This window comes from Ruditapes philippinarum, unplaced genomic scaffold (genome assembly GCF_026571515.1).
Source record: "Ruditapes philippinarum isolate M1 unplaced genomic scaffold, ASM2657151v2 ctg579_1_1_1_1, whole genome shotgun sequence".
NCBI lineage: Eukaryota > Metazoa > Mollusca > Bivalvia > Venerida > Veneridae > Ruditapes > Ruditapes philippinarum.
The window spans coordinates 267919-289645 of record NW_026861557.1 but is presented as its reverse complement, the minus strand read 5'-3'; the positions used below and the strand labels follow the sequence as shown (position 1 = coordinate 289645).

General features: G+C 31.8%; 1 long non-coding RNA gene and 1 pseudogene across 1 annotated transcript; both read right to left on the bottom strand.

Annotated features, from left to right (window-relative positions):
• The window catches only part of LOC132716091 (uncharacterized), a 45270-nt pseudogene extending 27107 nt beyond the window's left edge, over positions 1-18163 (bottom strand).
• On the bottom strand, positions 10033-10936 carry LOC132716094 (uncharacterized). Its single transcript, XR_009623769.1, has 2 exons — positions 10808-10936; positions 10033-10763 (listed from the first exon to the last, which is right to left on the bottom strand). It is a non-coding gene; the product is annotated as an uncharacterized LOC132716094 (long non-coding RNA).
• Positions 18164-21727: the final 3564 nt, after the last annotated feature.

Genomic DNA, 21727 nt, shown 5'->3' with positions numbered 1-21727 from the left:
GTTACGTGCGACACAAAAGTGAACCGACGGAGGGAAGGACGGACGGACGGACGGACAAGGGTAAATCTAAATGCCCGCCACTAACGTGGGGGCACAAAAAGATGTTTTATCTATTTACTCAGTAATATGAATTAATGTTAAGTTATATATAAAAGATGTATACATAATAGGAATACATGTGCAGATTTATTTAATTTCATTCAAATGTAGATATTTTTATTTAGATCTATTTATTTTTTTTTAAATTAAACAAGTATATAATGTTCCAAATGGGAAACACTGTATGTTAAAAAGTGATTGAAAATATTTGAAAATTAATTTCTAAGACCCTCTATCATCTGACCATTTATAATTATACTGTTTTCTTCCTGATTAACTCCACACACCCCCTCCCTTAAGAAAATATTCATTGTACATATAGTGGCAAATTTCTCCATCTAAATTAATGTAAACAATACCTTAAGTAATTTTCATTAATAAAGTTCATTTAAAGTGCTATTTGACACATTTTAACAAAATAAATTTTCATTTTGGTTACTTTATTTTTTTCATCGAAAAAATCGCCATCACGAAAGTATGTGACAAATAAATAAATTCACACTCTCTGTGTGATGTTGCGTGTAATTACTGAGCGATTCCGGATGTACTGTAAGCTTTTTAAACTTGCTGATAAAATAGTGGCAGGTGTCGTAAAATTATGCTAAAAAAATTGCGATGTTTACATTGGCAAATTAAAGGGCAATTTGTCTGATGCATCTGCATATCATGTCACAGTCTTTGAATTTAAGATTTTGAATTTACTGGCCCAAATTCCAGTTTAGAATTCATTCTACTATATATCTAACTAAATTTTCTTAAAATTTAAACTGGCCTGAAACTAATTTTCACAGGCCTGAACTATAATTTTCACTGGCCATGGGCCACCTGGCCAGTGCTAAATTCAATGACTGATGTCACTTACATATATAAATTGCTGTCAATTTCGCTTCAATGTTCAAACTCGGCAAAGTTCAGAAACTTTAGGCGACTAAGTCGCCCAAATCGGCAAGTTGTGAGAGCCCTGTATCATTTATTTAACTGGACACTGTAAATGTTTTTACCTGGCTGCAGCCAGAGATAAATACATAAGCTTTCAAAAAACCATTTAATGTATAATTTTACTGATTTGATATCTGGAAAAAAAGTTTTACTTACTACAGTTATCACAATTGACTAATACTACTATATTTAAATAAACAAAATTAAAATATACAATATGAAAAAAAAGATGTTAGCGTGCGATCTGACATCACAAAAGGCAATGACTTTGGTCCGATGTGATCATGATTGAATGTCCCCCCCCCCTCCCCAGTGCCCACCTTCCTCAATTTAAATTTAAGTCGTGCAGTGTCTATTCTAGGAGGGGGGGGGGGGGATTCACCCATATTTTTGATAATTCCCACCCCCTCCCTATTTTTTCAGAGGCAGGGTGAATTTCTTACATAGAGAAAGAAGTATAAAGATCAACAATTGTAATAGCAAGCTCAAAGAGCTGGCCCGAAGGGCCTGCTCGCAGAGCGATCTTTACGGTAACGCGAGTACCTGCTAGATAGTGATGGTTTTGAAAACTTTCGTTTGAAGTACTGAATTGACACATCGCAACTTTTCGAATTAAAAGATAACGATAAAAACCGAGGTATTCGGATTGGAAACGGAAGCGTAGACTGGTGTCCAGCGCACTTATATGAGAACCATAATTGGACAGGGAACCAGAATAAAAGGAAGCAGTGTCAGGGATTTTTTTTGGCTTATTTCATAGCTGATATTCGGTCATATTCCCAAATGAAAATATTATTTTATTTTCCCAAATCCACAGGAAAAAATCCCAACTGAAAGTTACAAAATTAAAATATTAAATAACAAATTCTAAAATCTTTGAAAATAAGGACTTCTTCACTGTTATGGTGCTTAAATGTTTGAAGATGCTATCCTAGACAGAGATTCTTTGAAGTCATTCACGGATTTATATTACAGGGATCGGACACTCCCAGTTAACCCTATATAAATGCTTAAATATCTTGTCGTGCGCCCGACAAAGGTACATCGATCGATAATTTACCGGCGCTAAGCATAAATGCCCGTTCGCAACGGATACCTACTTTACAAAATACTATACAGCTTTTCCATTTATTATCCGATTTTGGAAATTTAAAGTTTATTTTGAAGAAAAATACTTGTTTAATTCAAATATCTAATTTATTTGCTAAAGGTACAGTTTATCTGTCTGCAACGACGATTAAAAAATTAACTTGACGAAATCCGCGGTAAATTTATATTTTTTTATATAAAAAGCAGGTATTTGAAATTTATTATTACGGTACCATAATAATTTCAGTTTCAAAATAAAAAAGAAGCCTATGTAAGTTATTCACAGATGATCAAAGATGCAATATTTAAGATTTATTGGGTTATGTAGTCAAATTTATTAACGCACAATTGTTTTACGGGTAATGTATTGCGGCCTTTACAATTCGCTCAACACGTGAAGAAAATTTATTCACTTTTTTTAGTACAAAATATTGCCAAGGTTGTCAATATTGCCATATTCATAGAATATTTAAATTTCATTCATCATTTATATCATTATTACTTTTTGTAAATCTGTTTTCAAATGTCGGTGCAGTGAAGTAGACAATCATCGTAACAGTAAAGTTCTCTCGATTCCGGCTTGTATATTTTAATCCGTATATTTTAATTATTCTTTTTATTTGAATGCCTGTAGAAAGATATTTATGATACTTTTTAATGTAACGCTAGAAAAACAATAAAAATCTTTACAGTTTGAGTAAGTATTTTGCGAAATAAAAGTAACTTTTGATTATTTTTTTACACATCGCTTAAATTCTTTCAAGTTTAATTACTTTTGAAGGGGGTAAGTGATAATTAAAAAACTTTATTTTCAAACTTTCACTACCAGGTTACATGTGATAATTGCAACACTCAATCTTCAAAAACAAATAGAATTTGAATGTATATTTTGTATGTGCGCGGTCTTTAACTACAGTCCATGGCATGTGTGGTAAGAAAATGATTCTGAAGAGGATATATATAAATACAATGTAAATCTATTTTCTTTATTAACATTTATAAATGAAATTGAAAATATACAACTAAATTTGTATAGTCCTTTCTTTGAAAAATAATGAAAATAAACATGTGATAAATAAATCATTTGACGTGAATTGTGAAGGATAACAATGAAAAAAATCTGCTTCAAACTAGAACTGCCACTATCATGGCGTGAATACCCCCGCATACCACTTTGTCAGAATCAACAGTGGCCATTTAGAGCTCAAGGACAACCTCCCTGCCAAATCTGAGGTTACTAAGCCAGTGCATTGCTAAGTTATGTATTCTACATGCTTCAAATGTGAAAATGTCAAAATCAATACACTGCAGACAGGCATTCTTTAGCAATTGAGAAGAAAAGCTTTATTTGTCAAGGTCCCTGTGACCTTGACCCAGTGACCTCAAAATCAATAGGGGTCACCTTATGGTCATGATCAACATCCATGCCAAATATGAAGACTGTGGGTCAAAGGAATCTTAAGTTAATGGGTGGACAAACTTTTTGAAGTCAAAGTCCCTGTGACCTTGACCTTTGATCCAGTGACCTCAAAATCAAAAGGGGTCATCTACTAATCATGACTAACCTCCATTCAAAATATGAAGACTGTGGGTCAAAGGAATCTAAAGTTATTGGACAGACAAGCTTTTTATGGCCAAGGCCCCTGTGACCTTGACCTTTGACCTGGTGACCTCAAAGTCAATAGGGGTCATCTACTAATCATGACTAACCTCCATGCCAAATATGAAGACTGTGGGTCAAAGCAATCTTAAGTTATTGGGCGGACAAGTTTTTTTTAGTCAAAGGCCGTGACCTGGACCTTTGACCTGGTGACCTCAAAATCAATAGGGGTCATCTACTAATCATGACTAACCTCCATGCCAAATATGAAGACTGTGGGTCAAAGGAATCTTAAGTTATTGAGCGGACAAGCTTTTTGAAGTCACGGCCCCTGTGACCTTGACCTTTGACCTGGTGACCTCAAAATCAATAGGGGTCATCTACTAATCATGACTAACCTCCATGCCAAATATGAAGACTGTGGGTCAAAGGAATCTAAAGTTATTGGACAGACAAGCTTTTTATGGTCAAGGCCCCTGTGACCTTGACCTTTGACCTGGTGACCTCAAAATCAATAGGGGTCATCTACTAATCATGACTAACCTCCATGCCAAATATGAAGACTAAGGGTCAAAGGAATCATAAGTTACTGGGCGGTCAAGAAAAAACCGCCGGACGGCCGGACGGACAACCTGATTCCAGTATACCCCCCTTACAACTTTGTTGTGCGGGGACATAAATAAAAAATAATTTTATAAAACAGCTGTTCTCCATGTCCCTTGCCAATCTAATGAATTCATCTATATAATATGAATGTTTGTCTAGAGTGATCTGAAAATATATTTAATACACTAATTAATGGAATATTTACTATATTTATACTAATATACAGGTAATCAAATAAAAAATGTACAAATCATTTGGAAACAATTCACAGAAATAAAGACAAACATGAATTTCTTTAAAAGATTTTTAGCAAACAAGAAACATTTTTTTGCAATGCCACCATTAAACCATGTAAAAAATAATTATCTTATTCTGAATCGCGGTAATAATTCGTGATTGAAGTAAAAGGGCGCCAAAGTGTAGAGAGTATGCCTAAACAATAGGCAAATATTTTTTAAATTAAGTACTTTTTAACTAAGCGTTGCAGCGTTCTATCGGCATATTTTCATATATTAATACTTTAGCGACACAAAATAATACTGTATCAATACATTCATATGTGTATAATTTTTCACAAAGCTGCAATAACACCACATACTCATGTGAAAATCTGTCATGTTAAATCTGTTAATTAAGCACATGGATGGAATAAATAATGATCGGAGGGGAATAAATAAATAAATAAAAAGAATATTTAAAAAAAAAACGGTGAAAAGGAGAAATAATATAATAATGCAAACTTTCCTTAATGATGGACGATGGACAAACTTCTATTATCAGAGCCTAACAACAATTATTTTCGGTGTTTTTTTTTGTTTTTGTTTTTGTTTTTTTTTTAATTTAAAAATTAAACTTAATGAAACAAAAAAGGGTTATTATCAAAATTTTGTAAACTATTTCAATTGATGTTATTTAACTGCAACCAAACGCTATTTTTTCTCGACGTCTTGAGATGACAAAGTACATTCTTTACTGTAGCCAACACGTCGATTAATCTCTAAAAAGTAAACAATCTTGACTAAAATCCTCGCTTAAAGTCATAATTAGCATATGCACTTTCGCCTTCCATATATTTTTTAAAAGTGCCGTACGGCTAGCCAATACAGTGTGTCCTGGCTAGTCGTACGTGACTCACGTACGGCTAGAACTTTTGGCTAGCCGTACAGGCCCGTACGGCTAGTCAAAATATATTGACGTGCCAAAGCTTGATTCTGAGATATTTTCGTTCTGGGGCAGAATCTCGCATTTACGTCAAAACCAAAAGGAGACCTTTCTGTGGTGAAACGTGGATTTCGATGTAAATGTGAAAATGCAGACAATTTAAACTAAGAATTTATTCAACAATACAATTTTAAGGAAATAACGGCACAAAAAGTGCCAGACTATCAACTTAGAAGAAAGTTAACCATGTTAGTTTCATTTCACCGTCTCATTTGTGTACTAACGCCGCCATATTGTGATGTTGCTACAGTACAGGCTGTCCAGCACCTTCTGACAAAAAATTAGGGCAAATTTTAGGGCAATTTTTAAGAAAATTTAGGGCTAAAATTAGGAATTTTAGGGTAAATAAAAGAAATTTTAGGGCTAAAATTTGAATATAATTTAATATCTAAATTATGGCCCCAAAAGACAATGATATGGGCTCATCTTTGCATATTTGACACAAAAGTAACTCACAAATAATGCTCTAGTTCGGTTATAGCAAAGGTGTTACCATGCAGTGTTCCATAGTCACCAGTGAAGAAATGGATTCACTGGTCAACTGCCTTTAAAAAGAGCTGAAAAACTACATTAAAACATAACTAGAATGAAAACATTTTCAAAGTTATAAGTTTCCCAGAACAACTTATATTCAATTAGTTAAGCAGTGAGTATGATTAGCCAATAATAAATGGAAGGCGGAATTATGCTTTAAATTTATTTAAGCTATAAATGCATTTCTTATCAACATTTATTCATTTTAAGGTAGGTACATTTTCAACAAGTCTTGATCTTTCTTAAAAAACAATAAAAATGATACAAACCACTCAAGTCATTCCCAGGAATATTTAAACTTAAATTCAAACAGCAGGGTATATATTCCTATGGAGAATTTGTTCAAGATAAATCAGGCAACTAAAAATTGTAGAAAATTTCACAACAGTGTCAGTTCTTTCAATGATTTTCAACAGTTTTTTTTCCAGATTTTAAAAAACTTACACTGTATGTTATAACATATGTTCAGTATTATTGTTATTAAATGTGTATAAAAAGGGCAGCTGAAGGTGTCACTTCTTAGTACCCTGATTGGGTAGCAAAATGGTTAAAGCATCCAATCATTACTGCCACAGTTTACCTTACCCACTTTATAATTAGCAAATATTGAAACTTGTCTAGATCTGCCAGCTGGTATCACTTACAAAAGATCTGTTCTACAGTCATCACTTGAAAATAACTTGATTACAAATTAAGATTTTATTAATAAGGACCCCTACATAAAGTTTGATGAAATTTAGTGGTTCATCATGTAAATAGTTGCTTTGAATACACCTAAGACTGAGGTAAATGGTAAAACTCTGTAGCCAATAAAAATGTAACTTCCTTGGAATTTTTTTTTCATCAAAATTTTATAAACAGGTGACAATTTTGATATGGTCAAAGTCGGACAATTTTCATTGTTCAATTTAAAACAAACAGTTTCATATTATTTTTCTGATAACATCTGACAATTTATCAAGTACATTTCTGCAGGAGTTGAAGTAAATACAACATGTGAATTTATGCAATTTAAGTCAGACATGACATTAGCTCCACTGACTGTTTGAATTTAGGTTGTGATTGAAACATGGTTGTTTCACGATATGTTTATCACAAAAGATAAAAAAATAGGAATTTCAGTGAAAAAATAGGGCTTTTTTAGGAACTCCCTTTGAATTTTTCATTTTTTTAGGAATTTTAGCCAAATTGAAAAAAAATAGGATTTTTTAGGAATTTTAGGGACGCTGGACAGCCTGTACAGTAATGTAACATGTATGCTAAAAATCGATATTGTTCGGTACCGTGCGTGAATGTTGTCTTTTTTTTTTCGTGGCTAAAAAAAATATGTAAAACAATAAAACAGTGGTAATTTTTCTGTAATGTTGTTATTATTAATTACATGTATTGCTGCATTAAAATAAATCGCCAGGAAATTATCTTTAAATATTTTTCTGATTGATTGAAATCTTTTAAATGATGCGGGGAAACTTTTAATTTAGTCCTCTTTTTTTATAAACATATTTATTAAAGGATAAACAAAATACTGTATTTCATTAAAATTAATATTGTCACCACTCTGTAGTATTATCTATGGTAGTATATTTATGTTAGACACAACTTGCTGTGTATTAAAAACAGCAACTCCTTGCCTATAGAAAAGTTTGGTTTTTTAAATGTGCATTCCGCTATGAAAGTTTTTTGAATTCAAATGGTAAATTCTTGCGTTAATTTTCATTCCTCAACAGTTTTCAGAAAAGTAAAACTCGTTACTCGAGCGCCCATTTTTCGTTTGTATCTGAAAAACCTGTGTACATGTACCGTTTATCCGTGTTATCATAGCATGCCGTAATGGCTTGGATATTTGGTATTGTTTAAGCGATGTTCCAGAAATGTTTTTGTCCCGGTATAGAAAATATATTCAACCTAATATTTATTTTTAAAATGTGTCAACTATTTCACAACACCGACACCGGTACGCTGGCCAATATACACTTCGGAAATGTTGACACTATTAATAATTGATGCACAGTCCTGTTTCTTCCTTAATTAATTTCTTTGTGTCAACTTAAAGTTTATAAGATTAAGTTTTGAATAAATAAATTTGATTTATATAGATTAGTATTCATATTCGAGCTGTGATTCCTTTCCGGAATCAGTTAAACAATTTTCCATGCTGACACAGTCCAAATTGAAAAGAAGTTATTTTTAGATTGTATTGCATGTATTTATTTTTCACTTTATAATTATAAATATACTTGATGATTTATTTTAAAGACTATAATCTTATGCTTAAATTTCTTTCTATTATACATTTATGTAAGTTGTTTAAACGGGCGGGTGGTAAGAATTTAAATGTGTTACGGTCCCCACTTTCCTCAGTACATTTTCCCGGCTTACCATTTTACGCAAGATATGCCAACTTTTAAGTTTCGAGTTGTAACATTTAATTATTAGGAACTTTTTTCTGGTTTTCTATCTAAATTTACTAGAAGGTTAAAATCATAATTTTCGTTCTATATCAAAAACTCAAAAAAATACAGAAAAAAAGAACTGAAGAGGCGCCGTGATTTCTTACCGATTTTTTTAGTTCGTTTTCCAAAGCATGTTTGGGGCAGTAACAATCTGTATCATATTATTGTTTAAAATGAGTAAACGTGTTGCATAACCCTTAAATCTTATAAGATTGGACAAGAATGAAAGAAATCACAGACCCTTGGGTTGTGAAGCTCAAAACGCCTTTAAAATCCAAATAAAATGTGTATTTGTCAAAGCTGGGGAGCTCTGTTTGAATTTGTCGAAAGATTTTGTAAATGGACTAAAGCGGCGATAATCTCGATGTTTATTTTGCCTGTTGCGTTGTTTATATTAACATTGAAGTTTAAAAATGACCATCATCGTGAAGAATAAGCCAAAGGATTTTGTGAAAATATTGGAGACAGAATAAAATACATATAGTGTTTTTGACGGCAGGTGTGCGGATTTTTTCCGGCGAACATTTTTATCTTGTGTATTATTTTAGACGTTGAAATATATCTTTTTTGAAAAACGGCTTATATTAAGTTTTTTGATATATATGATCAGTTCATGTGCTGGTATTGACAAATATTCATTTTATTTTGATTTTAAAGGCGTTTTGAGCTCCACATCCCCAAGTGTTCGTGAAAGAAATTAGCGGCGCAGCATTTTGTTTTGTTAAATAACCGCGTTGATTCTTCAAATCGCACCTCGCCATGCATTAATTTTATAAAAGAAAATAATTTCTTAGACAGTCTGAAATGTATGGAATAAATCTTTACTGTATACCAACATTATGAAAGTCTTTTGCAAAAAAACAACAACAACAACAAAATGAAGCGGGCACCTGTTTCATGAAATAAATTTCCGAGTATTTTTTCTCTGCTACCCTACCACAGTCATTTTAAAACAATTTTCATAGCTACGTTTGTGTGTGTCTTTTTCTTTCTAAAAAACATCTTCAGAAAGCTTTTTGGAGTAAACAATCCAGAATTATGGGCCTGCGTGGATAAGAAATTAAAAAAGAAAAAGAAATTTACATGGAATGTTGTTTTGGCACATACATGTACATTGTATACAGGGCTCATCCTGGGGGGAAATTTTAGGGAGAAGTGACTTCCTCGCGAAAATTAGGGAGAAATTGGAAACAACCCAATGTGTATGCATTAACATGCATGGCTATACATCCTTTAATTATAATATCCCCCAATTAACATCACATATAATATTTCTCCAGTTTATTAATTAATAGTAGATAAATTATAAGTAGTATTTATTAATAGTAGATAAATTAATAGTAGATCTGGCAATGGCATCTAAATGTTTTTGAGCTGCAAATATGAATAAAAAAAATTATTTTTGATATCTATTGATCAGCTATTTATAAGCTTTCTCTAAATATGTGTTTATATATTTTCAGGTAGATTTGTTAATAATAATAATAATAATAATAATAATAAACACTTTATTTCATGAAGGTAACATATTAAGAAATACAAATCTTATTTACAATATGGCCTTCAATTAAACAAGATAATGAAAGTCACAAATATGTACACACATATTAAAAACAACATAAACAACAACCATTCAAATTGACAGACACATGCATACATCAGATTCATTTAAATTGTATATCAATCAAATATTTTTTCATATTTCTTTTAAAAGCATATAGAGACGAAGACTCTTTAATATATAAAGGTAAATTATTCCATACTTGCATTGCATTATTTCTAAAAGTTCTTTTAACATATTTCGTATTAGATCTTACATGTATTATGTTTCTATTTGTAGTTGATCTAAGTGTATACGTTTGATTTTTCGAAAACACTATGATATCTGAAATGTAGGAAGGAGTCAATCCTTGTATAGATTTAAATACTAATAATGCTGTATGATACGTGCATCTATTTTCGAAAGTTAACCAGTTTAATTTAAGGAAAAGCTGTAAAGAAGGCGTTTTAACTGGTTTACACAATATTATCTTTGCTGCGCGTTTCTGCAGTTTATTCACTTTTTCAAATTCAGTTTTATTACAAGTACTCCATATAATACAACAATAATCAAAACAAGGTAAAATATAAGCATTGTAAAACATTTCTTTCATTTCAGCGGATAAAAAGTACGATATACGCTTTAAGAGAGCAATTTGTTTTTGTAATTTATTACAGACGTGCTTTATTTGAACATTCCATTTTAAGTTTTCATCTAAGTAAATACCTAATAATTTCTGTGATTTCGTTTGACTTAGGCATGTACCTTCTATATTTATATCTAAAGAAGGTTTTGATTTTAATTTATTTTCTGACCCTATTATCATACAAGTGGTCTTTTTTGGATTTATTGCCATGTTGTTTAATTTACACCATTTGCTTATATTATCAACATCACATTGCAGAGTTCTCTGAATCACTTCAATTTTTTTATTTGATGCATGCATAGTTGTATCGTCAGCATACATGTCTATGTTAGAGTGTGTTGTACTAAATGGCATATCATTAACGTAGAAAATGAAAAGTAAAGGGCCTAATATAGACCCTTGAGGGACCCCTGATTTCACTGTTCCACTATTTGAATGACTATTTCCATATTTGATAAACTGTGTTCTATTTTCAAGATATGATTTGAAGAGTTTAATTGAGGTGTTTGAAAATTTGTACAATTTTAACTTATGCAACAATATGTTGTGATCTACCAAATCAAATGCCTTCTTTAGGTCTAAAAATACTGTGCCTATCAAACAGCCCTCATCTAAATCGTTAAGGAAGGATTCTATGAGTCGTATTAGAGCTGTTTGACAAGAATGTTTTTTTCTGAAACCCGACTGACTTTCATGAATAATATTAGTTTCGTATATATAACTGTGTAATTGTGATGCAATATGCTTTTCAAAAATTTTTGATATGGTTGGCAAAATTGAAATAGGTCTATAATTATTTGGATCTTCTTTTGGTCCATTTTTGTAAATTGGAAGTACATATGCTTCTTTAAGTTTATCAGGAAAAATGCCATTTCTAATGGAATTATTTATTATAGAAGCTATAGCTATGCTTAAATAGTCACCACAGGCTTTAAGAATACGCGGCCCAATTCCATCATTTCCTGTTGACTTGTTTACATTTAGTTTATCAATAAGTAGTTTTACTTGGAATGGGCTGATTTCATCAATAATAAAAGTATGCCCTTGAAGTTTTTTGTTCAGTTGTTCTTCAAGTGATTTGAAATTTTCTGTTTTGAATTTGGATTTGTTTAGGAAATCAGAAATATTGATAAAATGATCATTGATTGCATTTAAAATATTATTTTCCCCAGTTATTATATTACCATCTATTGTTATGGAATTAGGCAATCTGATATTCCCGTTAGTACCATTATCGTTAGTAATATCTTTAATATTTTTCCAAAGCGTACTCGGGTCTTTCTTATCCTTGACGGCATTATTGAAGTAATTTCTTTTGTGTTGTTTAATTAAATTATTTGTTTTATTCCGCCACAGTTTATATGAATCCCACTGATTAGATTTTTTATAATTATCTCTTTTCAAGCGTGCATTTTTAATTTCTTCATCGTACCAATGTGGCTGTGTGTCCCTTTTTATACGTTTAATTTTAAATGGTGCATGCTTCACTAGAATATTATTTATCATGTTATAAAACAATTCTATAGCTTAATTTGGATCATTAAATTGCTCTATACAATCAAAATTAGAATCAATTAGATCACGTTGAAACGATTCTGTATCAAATTTAGCAAAACTTCTATATTTTATAGTTTTGTGATTACCTGCATGTGTGCTAGTATTTCCTCTAGTGAAACATATTAAATAATGGTCACTGACACAAATTTGTGATACGAAGTTTTCATTAATTTTATCAAGATTATTTGTGTAAATGTGATCAATTATTGATGAACTGTTTTTTGTCACTCTTGTAGGTTTATTAATGATTTGCCTAAGATCGTATTTCAGTAAAAGTGATGCCCATTTATTGTTTAAAAACCCTTCTTCTGAACTATATTGTATATTAAAATCACCTAGAATGTGCATTTCTAAATTCATCTGATCAGCCATTTCAAGATGTTTTTCATACAGGTCAGCCCAAACCTGCTTTGAATCAGGGGGTCTATATACAAAGTTTAAGATAAATGGTTGACATTTCACAAAATTAATTTCTATCCATATCGATTCAATTTTCAGCTGTTTCTAAATTATATCTTCGTTTATAAGGGACGCTGTCTTTTACATAATCAAGTATACCCCTCCTTTTACCAACTCTGTCTTTTCTCTCAAAAACGTAGCTTGATATTTCAATGTCTTTATCAGATACATTTATAGTTCAAAATCCAAATACATGCGCTTTAAATTCGTTTAGAATTATTCGAATTTCATCGAATTTTGGGAGTAAATGCTGTACATTTAAATTCATGACATGAAAACCCTTTTGTTTAAATTTGACTCTTTCGTTATCAATATACGAATTATCGCAATGGTCATTTTTACTTAACATTATATTAGAAATCCCATCAGAGGTTCTTGAGTTGTTATTAATGCTAGATAGTTTGTTTAAATGATTACAGCTGCTTAACTTACTATAAATAGTAGATCCTAAATTATTTAATCTTTTACATGTATATGCAAAAATATATCTTAGTTCAGAGGATAATTGTTCCGAATTACAATTGTTTACAAAGTTGTAATAATCATAAGTACTTTTTGAATTTACCGAAACGGAATCGGAATTGCTCTGTTCGATAACAAATTTGTTACATATATTACTATAATAAATATCATTATCAGTAGTATTTAGTGTTTTAACTGATAGGCAATCGCATTTACATTGCTCTAAATTGCATTTGCTACAAAGATTTATAAATAGGCTATCTGTATCAAATTGATTAATAAACACGTGCCTGTCTGCTTTTTCCTACCATTCACGGTATCTACAGTCAACAGTTTTATGATTGTTCCTACCACATATTTTACACAGAGATCCAAAGATTTTAGGTTCTGTTCGGAATTGCCAATATCCATTTTTCTGTTGTTCTTGACGTTTTGTGTTCTGTGTATCTGTATGATATCTACCAGTCATTGCTTGTTTCGTCTTTACAATAGTCAGCGATTTGTTAATACACCTTACCAACGCACTAGACCCTCTTGTATTATGATGAATTCCATCACGATGATACATGTGCTTCACTACATTTCCATCTCCATACACAAATGAACTATATGAATCTATCAGTGTTGCACCTGTTTCATAACAAATTTTTCTAATGGCAGTGTTCATCGGAGTTACATCGACGTCTATTCTCGGGCATATTGTACATAAATATACGTTAATGCCATGTTGATATAAGTAGTTGATGGTCTTTGTTAATTCTATGCTACTTACAGTTGTTGGTGTGCTTGAAGCAACGTCATTTCCGCCTACAGAAATGATTACATTTTTGCAACCAGATATATTCCAGTTACACAACTTATGTGATATATCTCTCACAACAGCTCCTCTTATGCAGTATGTCTCTGTAAAAGTGTGAAGCCCGCGTTGATTTATTCCCTTTATAATTGAATCGCCTATTATAAGCGTTTCCGGGATTGATCTTGAAACAGGTTTTTCTGGTGCTGTACTGTCTGATATATCTATAAAAGATCTACGTTGTCGTTTTACCATCTCTGTATTATTCGTGACACTTTTAGTATGACTGTCCGCAATATTAGTTTGAGTATATCGAATAGTTTTCGGTATTGTTCCTTCCATCGTATGTTTTTCATCATGTTTCGGTGATTTTTCGCTAATGTGGATATTTTGATTTATATCATCCTTAGAGACATTCGTTTCTTGCGAATCCAAAAAACTGCACACCTTCATCTTAAGAATATCTGTTATAGATTGTAATTTTTTGTGGATAGAATAATCTACCGATTTCACTTGTGTTTCGATGGATTTTGCCGCTTCATTGATCACATCAACTTGTTTAATTAACGAGCTGGATTCAAGAGATATCTTTTTCTTCACACTCATGATTTCATCTTTAATGTGCACGAACTGTTCCTTTGAAAAACCAATGTGTTGAGATACTTCCTGATGTAATTCATTTACACTACTTTGTAATGCAAGTACAATTTCTTTCAAAATCACTAACTCAGAATATTCATGTCTTTCACTTACATTTTCATTGTCCTCAGTGATTTCATCTTCATTAGTACTAGTATTATCTTGTGTATCAAGTTCATTATCACTAACGTTCCCTTCCGAAATTATATTTAAATTTGTAGCCGTTTCGGGCGCTTCGTCATTCTGCAAATTGTCTTCAGAATTTAAATTGTTTAATATCCATTGTTTGATATTTTCATTTACTTCTGAGAGGGATAAATCGTTTGATAAAAGACCGGCTTCAATATAATCCAACATTTTCGGTAGATCAGTTTCAAGAAAGTGCCTTGTTTGTTTTCCGTTAACAAGGCATGTGCACTTTGAATGATACATATTAAATGTATAAAGATGTGTCTTGCCGTTTGCTACTTTATATCTTGTTTCTACCAATCTATCTTTCTTGTCATACACGGGAATTATCTTCCGGTTATTTTGTGAAGAACTCTCCGCATAAAAATGTTTTGCATCCGCCTTCAAAAATTCATAAGCACCAGTATTGTTATTTTTACTCCTCCAGCAGTCTCTGAACACGCTCTGTCGCTTTCTTTCTCATGGCTGTTTTCTCATTTAAGATGTAGGGTTTTTAATTCGCTGTTTTATCACGCACATTACCATGATTTCTATTAATGATCGTTTCAATCGCTAAATGTTCATCATCCATTATTGTAAAATTTTGTCACATAACATTCATCAAAATTAATGAAAATTACATGAAAATGATCGTCTTTTAATTTCTCACATTTCTATTGTTTTTTTCTTTTGAATTTAACGTTTTTCATACTTTAAATAAATTATTTTTCTTTTTTTTACGTCGCAGATTTAAAGTTGTTTACGTCCAACCGGACGTGACGTCACTGTTGTGACTAATGTGTAAGAAAAAGATATGATGATAAAATCAATTTTATATTTTTTACTTTCCTCACTTTTAATAGAAGATGAGGTCACATTGGATATTAAATAATTTGTAAAATATGTACTGCAAACATTTGTGCACATTATATTTGATTACTAAAATTACATACATTCATTTCTTATTGAAAAATTTGACTGAGAAATTGTAGAAAATTAATTTCTAATTACCTCCCTTTATTTTCATGAAATGTTAAATTCGGTAATATCTTTATAAATAATGCTTTTTAAAATTTACAATATTGATAAATCTTAATCTGAGCGTCATATTTACGACATTAAAACAAATATATATATTGAAACAAAAAGAACACTTCTTTCCTGACAAATTTTGTTGTTATATACGTTACATGATATACGACCGATATGTAGTTTCGCCGGGATGTCGTGCCCACGTGCGTAAACTGTGTCAAATTTGGCATTTCTACAAAGAGAACAATGCCAAACACCCCCAATCGCAAGATTTTTGCGAATTGGCTTTCTTAAATTTTCGCGTAGGTGTAACTATCATTCAGAATCAGTAACTTTCTTAAGTTGCTCGGTTTCGGCATTTCGCCTTGTAGCCATGACGTGAGCGACATAACAATTTTACAGTAAAAATTGAAGTTAACAGACTGAAATCATTCAAAACTATGATTAAGTTTTTAATCCTGTGGCTGAACATTAATGAATTAACAGTTTTGTGATAGCCGTGAAAAATCCATTGAACATCGCCTTTACTCGGGTTAAAAACCCACAATCGAAGTGCACCGTGTATATCAATTAGGGGGAGATTGCGCGTGTTTAGATAATCCTGGGATGTACTATATGTATGTTCCAGGATAATCGGGAAAAAACAATCTATAAGTATCGCCAAATCCCGTATTAAACTCGCAAAACTATCACACAATTATACCGTTTCGGGCCGATGCTCTCATTATTTACTGTTTAGAGTAGGCGGTCTATCGCTTTGCTTACAGGTAGAAGGGTAGTATAAAGCGACGCTCTGATTGGATAATGATAATTAGCGGTCGTCATATGGGCGGATACAATCTCTGCTCTTTACATCGCTAAGTAATTACTATTTGGGAATTTAGATTTTATCGGCGATGTTGACTTCTCTTTGATCAATCGGGAGAGCGAAATTGGAATATACACGGCGAAGTTATCGCCTGAATCGCCCTTCCGGATGAGCCCTGGTATAATGTCGAGGCACCGCGTTTGACATTTATTCGTTTTATTATTGATTATTTTGAACATTGAAAGTATCATTTAATAGTTACTCAATCTGATTATACATAACAGACTGTCAAATTCCTTAGAATGGTGTCTTCTCGTAGTCGCTATAATAAGGCACTATAGGAATCCGTACATTGCTCTTAAAACCATATAATTTTATGATCTACTTAAAACATATAAACCTCGTGTTTCTGCTCTTATCATATCCCTATTTTCATCATAATCGTGGGGAAAAAAATCTATAGATACCAATAGGTCCCATGTCCTATATTTACTTGGAAAGCTGAACAAAATATTTTTTATAAACAAGAAACGGTTTAGTGAGGAGTCCATTTACAGAGTAGCTTTTCTAAAAAGATAATGATGATTCTGATATTTCTAAGAACGCTCTGACAATAACGAATAAGTTGTGCATCTGCTCCAATAAAATAATATTTTCATCCTTTCATAATTATTAATTTTTGCATAAATAAATGTCTTAAATATAACATTAAACTTGATATTTTACTAAGAGTGTTTCGTCGTTTCTCAGTAACGCAGTACCGCATACACACCAGTGTAGTTATCAACAGTGTATTTGTCACGTGACATTAGCGGCGATGTCTTTATTTTGATGGTGCATGTGTTTACTTTTCTATCAAAATCGTTATGTTAGGAATATTTTCACAATTAAAACATGAAATTGATGTAGAAATGAATAATCTTTAAAGGTGTCGTAACAAATTTATTCAAATATGAATTCTTATACGATTTTAGACGGTCCAAAGCTTGCGCTCAAAAGCCCGGCGAAAATTTCACTACAGGAAAGGTACTTCTTATGTTGTACGTAGAGGCGAGATATTGCCCAGACACGAAAATAGCACAATATCTCGTCGCGCAGTACAATTACGAATTAGTTGGACTACCGTACGGCTAGCCACTTCCTTCCCAAAAATACCAAATGACACGGAAAATTTAAAATCAAAATTGAACGATTATTTTATACTATTTCACGGTAAAAGTAAATCGAGCTCGCTTTGAGGCTTTAAATTCTCACTTTTTGATAAAAATTCTCCCCCCCCCCCCCCCCCGCCCACTAACCCCACTTCGCCGTCTTCGGTTTTTCGAAGAAACACTGGTCGTGACGACTCTAAATCAATAATAATGTTGGACAAATTGTTCAAATTCAACATAGAAAAACAGAATGAAGTTTAGTTATTATGAGTGTTATGTACTTTAGAAACTCTATATGGATGTTTTCTTGGTTTGTACGTGGAAACAATTTTGACTTTCCCGGGATACTCCATTTTGATGCAACTAATTTCCGTACCGAACCGGCCCAAAAATATTCCGGTAAAATATGGCACAAACCACAAATTATTTTTCACCCCTCATAACTAGGGATACAGGTATACAAGGGTTACACAAGGCTACGATCGGAAACAGTTAATTTTTACACTAAATTCTCATAAAGTTACAAATATCTGGTTAACATTTTTATTTTATTTTTTTATTATTATTTTAGCCTATCTACGTCGTGAACTGGACCGCATAATGCAGTGCATATTTCTGTATCTTTATATTTTATACTTGAAAATACAGTCCCAATCTAATATTATATGTTAATTTAAAAATTCGTCAAATTGACATAAATTGAAAATTTTATATATATTACCAATATCAATCCGAGAATTGTATAGGCACGAGATGCATTTTATTATATCAAAAATTACATACGACTTATATATAACACAGCACATATACATTTAATAATCCATCATGATTAGGCAGGTTTATATAACACTATTAGGATAACAAGACAAAAATAAACCCTGTAATATTTCCTTACAACCTCCATAACATTTAACTAAACTCAACCCAAGAAGCAAATACTTAGGAGTCACTATTAGCCAAGATCTTTCATGGACCAAACATATAAACAATATTACATCTAAACCAAATAACTCCCTTAGATTCATTAGAAGAAATGTTAAAACCCTAAATAAAAAGATAAAGGAATCTGCATATAAGACCTATGTTAGATCTCAGATTGAATATTGCTCCATAGTTTGGCATCCTTGGCAGAAATACTTAATTTATAAGATAGAGCAAATCCAAAGATCAGCTGCTAGATATATTTTTAATGAAATAATTATGACTATACAAGTAGTGTCTCAAAAATGATAAATGATCTTAATTGGCAAAACCTTGAACAGCGTCGATCAAAACACCAGTGCTGTACAAAATCATAACAACATTGTTTTTGTTGATCACCAACACCTTACTCAAACAAGAAATCTGAACTACCTGATACCCTACTCGAGGACACAATACCATCAAAATTCTTTCTTTCCTAGGAGCATACGTCTTTGGAATAGCCTTCCTCTAACTGTTCAGTCTAGCCCCAGTTTAAACATCTTTATACTGAGAGGCCTGACCCATTCTATAAATTCTAAATTGCACGCTATGTCTTTTAAATTAATAGTCTTGTAGAACTTTTATTCTTTTAACTTTTTAAATTTGCATATAAATAATTTCTTTTATTAACAGTTCCCTGACAACGCGCCTTCTAGTCATACTCAGAATTGATTGTTCAGTTGTATGATGTAGATGTAGATGTGTTTATTTTTTTCTAACTTTCGGGTATGTGAAACATATTGTATAGCTTTAAGTTTTTTAAGTTGTAATTTTATGCAAAATATTTCATTATTTTTAAGTTTGTTACTGGTTATTCTTTTCCGAGAGATATTTAGATATTTGTAATGGGGGGGGGGGGGGGCGTGTCCAAAGATGATATTAGAAATATCGGCTGGGAATATTAGTGAGTTGAATGATAACAGAATACATGCATACTCCGAAAACCCCTCATCATGGATCGACGGTGTATGAATACATTAAATCCTAATGTTGACATACATAATGTACTCTAAGATATTTTAGACGTCTTTCCTTGTTGATCTTGTTTATCATATTTTACACAAAATGGTGCATGTAGTAACACAAAATGGATTAGCTTTATGACGAAATGATAATTAATGGCTTATCAAAACTTATAGCTAAGTCTACTAGAATATGCAATAATAATAATAATAATAATAATAATAATAATAATAATAATAATAATAATAAAATGGCTCGCATCTTATAATTGCATACAGATATTTTAAAAAGTTTGACGAGCATTACATTATGATTGATTAATTGAAAAAATAGTATTGAAAATGTAGAATTATTATGAAATTCTAATTGCACCAATTAAACAAATGCGCATTTAACATATTGTACAGACTGGGTGAAATACAAACGTAATCCGAAGCGCTATAATTCAGTTTCAGAAGCGGACAAAATATCAAAATCAACACACATGCGAATTTTAACAATATATTAAGACATAAATGTTCTTCCACTTTCTCTGTCTCTGAATTCCTTCCTTTTGGTTGGGTTTTCAGTCACACCGACACTGTCAATGTCTTATGGTGACATTCCAGCTTTACAGGTTAAGGGCAACTACAGGTGTCCCTTCGTTTCAGGTACAAGCGAATACCTGAGTAGAACCACAATCATTCCGTAAGTCAACTGGATAAAGTTCTGCCACACGTGAAAGAATCCAGTTACTGGCAAAATTCGGTGGTGATGAGCGAGTGTCAACAGCCTTTAACCACGAAATGATTATAAATTCATGTCTAAATGCATAAAATGGAATTATTTTGAAATGTATACTTCTTTAAAAATACGTTCGACTTATATTCAACAGTTTAAATATGTATCAAAGTTTGCAAAATTTGTGTGATATTTGGTTTTAATGTGCTTCGTTTGTACAGTAAATAGTAATTAATGTTATTCTGCGTTAAATATTTATATAAGACATGAAGAAATAGAGAGATAGACTCTTTGTGATGATAAACCTAATTAAATTTGTATCTGCTTCAAAGAAAGAAAATAATGTTTCATCATTACTAATCGGCTATTTATTCATTTTCTTGTATTTCTATGATAAATCATTTAACATTGTGCAAATGTTCATGAATCATAAATTAAAATACATGTATGTTACAAGCTAGCTTAGATAAACTTTAATAAAGTTCTAGAAATTGATATCATGCAGAAAAATTATCTTTTGTAATAATTTTGTGCAATAATTATTGGTTCATTTATTTTTTTCTTAGAAATCTATTGCTTAGACAATGCCATATACTATTTTGTCGTTTTGAATCAGTTTGCTGGTCTCCAATATGCCACAGAAAATCTTTCAAAACTTCACTACTGTTATTTTACCGAGGCGGTAGCGTTGACAACAATGTTAAATTTGTTTAACATTTTGGTGAGCACACTCATGATATGAAATTGCTTTACACTGACAACATCGGCAATAAATACCACAAGAGACAACACAGTGAAAACACGATACTCGGTACCATAAGCAATTTTCTAATAATCAAGTCTCTTATATGAAAGAAATGAATTCGAGTGTTTTATAACAATCATTTTACCTACACATACCATGTCATAGGACAAAAATGGTTGTAAAGAACAGAACAAGTTATCTTTAATTCTCCAATGAAACTGTCTTGCCTCTGCTTATTACAGGTTCTTTTTATTTACCTAAATTGACCACTTGAATTGAATTCAAATAAAACCCGACATTTATGTAATGTCTATCTGACATCCAAACTTAAACTTTACCGTACTAGACTGGGTGTAATTACAGTCTTAATTGTAAATTAAGTTAAAAGCTATATGATTATATATGTGAAGTATATTTCATATTTGTAAGTATTGGACAGAGCCATGTGTTAATATATTTACAGTACATGTTTGACACTTAAAGCCCTAAGAAAGCGTGAGGCCCTTAAAATGCAGTCAGAAATCTGCCTCAACATTC